General features: G+C 47.5%; 1 non-coding gene across 1 annotated transcript; it reads left to right on the top strand.

Moving 5' to 3' along the window:
* The first annotated feature begins 2,746 nt into the window (after positions 1-2,746).
* Positions 2,747-2,828, top strand: TRNAS-AGA (transfer RNA serine (anticodon AGA)). Its single transcript has one exon. It is a non-coding gene; the product is annotated as a tRNA-Ser (tRNA).
* The last annotated feature ends 444 nt before the right edge of the window (positions 2,829-3,272 follow it).

Raw genomic sequence — 3,272 nt, 5'->3', positions numbered from 1 at the left:
ATGTGGTCAGTCTAGTTGAGAGGACGGTGCCGAGCACAGTGGGCTTCTCTTTAGCAATTTTTTGGCTATAAACCTTGGGCCAATTTCAGAGATGATGGGACTTTTACACTTGTAGACTTTGGATAGAGAATAGCAGGGTGTCAAAAAATGGAAGAACTAAAGATACCTGGCAAGTAAACCGCATATAAGTGTCCTGGACAGGAGAAATGGTCATTGTTATATGGGCCAGAAGGAGAAGAAACAGAGAAGATGACACCTAGGAATCAGATCCATGTAGGGGTTAAGACAGGTACACATAAAACTATACTGTGTGCTCCTGTATTACTTGTGTTTATTGAAGGTTGTGCTCGGCCTTCTGTAAGAAGAAACCTTCCCCGATGTCCTGCGTCACATAGTCCTTGTGTTTGTGGCCATTACACGTCAGCAAGTAAAACAACCTAAGAAAACCTTGAAGCAAGAAAGTAAGAAAAGGAAAATGAAAAAAGGATTGAAAATGAGGTCCCACTGAGATGGAAGGACGCACAATCCAGAATGGTGACCAGTGTACCCTGAAAGCTACGTTGGTTCATTGTTTGCCCCCCGTTCGGGCCCCCAGTGATGTGACATTTATCCCCTATCTTGTGGAAAGGGTACAAATGTCTGTAATGGCACATTCCCTTTAATTGGTGGCCTAGCCTAAGGACGGACTGTCAATATCATCGCTTGGAGAATCCCTTCCATGGACAGACTCCAGCTCCACCTTAAACAGCTGATCAGTAGGGGTCCTGGGAGTCAGACCCGCCACGGATCTTTAATTGATGTCAACAGTTAAAAAAGTCCTTAAAAACCCCTTTAAAAAAAGCAATCTAGCAATGGGACATGACATTTACTTATATGTCCTCATACAGCCTCATGTGGTAGTGTTGAGGGTGATTTTGCTAGATATCTCCCATGTGATGGTGTTTTGGGTTGCCCTTGATGGCAAGTGCAAATAAGGCACAAGATACACGGTGGTCGGAGAAATAGGGGGCGCTCACAAAACAGTTTGCTAAGCGGGTTCATCCAGTCACAAAGCAACATGGAGACATTCACTCCAGTATCAGCATATATAAAGGATAAACTTCTCATCTGTTCTTTATTCCCTCCTCTAGTCTTATGATCCTTTCCACCATGGTGATCTGGAGCAACCCTTGGAATCTGCTGATCCTCCATTCCCACCACTTGATTCCCAGGCCTTGGACTGAAGAAGCCTAAGCAATTCTGTGGATCCGGGAATCCCATATCCATGAAACCGAAACCCCAGAATGCCCAGCTAAATATAGGTATGGGGGGAACTAGAAATAACTTCCCTGAAGTGACATGGCTCAGACAGCCTATACCAGGGGTGCCCAATACATCGATCATGATCTACCGGTCGATCGCAATGGACGTATGGGTCAATCGCGGGATGCAGCCAGGGATCCCCGGTGTCTGCTTGTTCACAGTGCAGGCTGAGAGTCGACTCTCAGCCTGCGCTGTGAACAAGCACTCCGGACACTTGCAGACCGCTCTTAGGGATGGAGGGGGCCGGGGTGCTGCTTGTTCACAGCGCAGGCTGAGAGTCATCTACGGACACAGGCAGGCGGGGCAACCGCAGCCCCAGCCTGCCAGTGTCCAGAGATAACTCTCAGCCTGCGCTGTGAACAAGCAGACAGCGGAGATCCCTGGGCGGCCACAGAACGCCGCTGTCTCCTACTCTCACGCTCTGCCCGACCCCGCCCACACGCCCCGCCCACAAGAAGTGGGTAGTAGATCTTTCGACTTGGTAATGTTATAAAGTAGCTCACATGCAGACAAAGTGTGAGCACCCCTGGCCTATACACCACATCATATATAATCCACAGGGGGGCAGCAAACTATCGTGCTTGCACTTCTCAACGGGAGGAAGACAGCCAAACTCGGGAAATTGTTAAAAAAAAACAACAATTCCCTCGTCAGGCCAGACAAATACAGAGTAAGGCTAAGGCCCCACGGGCCGTAAACGCAGTGCTAAAGTGCTGCGGGAAGAACCGCTGTGTGACCGCATTGCGGTTCTTCCCGCACCGCAGCGCCTTGAAGAGAAAGTTCACACAGTTTTCCTCTGCGGACTTTCTCTTACCATTATATCTATGGGAACGCCGCCGGCGTTTCCGTAGCTATAATTGACATGCTGTGATATCCAAAACCGCAACAGTTTTGGAATTCGCATCGTGTCCGGGCTGCTATTTCTTCTGCAAAGTAGGGATGGGATTCGCACATATCCCATCCACTTTGCAAATACTATATAATGCCGCAGCGTTTTCGGCCCGTGGGGCCCCAGCCTAAAAATAAAATTACATCTCCAAATACTGGAGACCTCTTAGTGACCCAAACCTCATAGGAACAGGAAACAGTAAGGGGGTGGGACTTTTTAATTTCTTAGTGTTCCTGTTCCTATTAGGGTCAATCTCTCCTGTGTTTTGGAGGAAGAAGTAAGAGGCCTGCCTAGGGGTAAATTGGTGGAAAACTGGTAAAAAGAATAATAGTAGAGGATCACTGAGAATACATTATTATACTAGGTGTCACACTGCTGGGGGGATAAGAAATACACAGGAGGGTAAACTAATAAGAGAATTGCTCTCCAAGTGACCCAAAATTTGTCTTTAGGAGAGCCAAAAATATAGAAAATGTAGTCACACCACCAATAAAACCTTTCCTGAGATCGTGCAATCCAAAGGGGTTACCATGGCCTCCAAACTAACACCTATCAGTAGTCGTGGCCGAGTGGTTAAGGCGATGGACTAGAAATCCATTGGGGTCTCCCCGCGCAGGTTCGAATCCTGCCGACTACGGGATTGTTTTTCTGTCTTCATTGTAATTTTTTTTTAAACACATAATAACTAGAGATGATTCGATTAATTTTGAATACCTCCGCTCCCATAGAAATGCATGGGAGCGGCCGTACCGCAAGGGGTTAGGTGCCGGCTGCTAACATGCATTCCTATAGAGCAAGGTATTTAATGTAGTATTGGAATCATCTCTAATAATAACCCAAACTGTGGTGACTAGAGAGTTGAAAATTAGTTGATACTGAGTCCACATATTCATGATCCCCTCCAGGTTACCCCTTCACCAATTCATGTCCCCAAACCCACCACCCTGGTGCACCAACAGTATCATGCCCCCCCACCCCACAGTATCATATCCCCCACCCCAGAGGTTGCCCCCACAGAATCATGTCCCCCACCCCACAGGAGCTAAGGCTAAGGCTGAACACGAATTGAAGCTTGCAAAAG

Source organism: Leptodactylus fuscus, chromosome 5 (assembly GCF_031893055.1).
Source record: "Leptodactylus fuscus isolate aLepFus1 chromosome 5, aLepFus1.hap2, whole genome shotgun sequence".
In the NCBI taxonomy this organism is placed as follows: domain Eukaryota; kingdom Metazoa; phylum Chordata; class Amphibia; order Anura; family Leptodactylidae; genus Leptodactylus; species Leptodactylus fuscus.
Note: the sequence above shows the minus strand (reverse complement) of the source record. Positions and strands in the feature narration are given on the sequence as shown.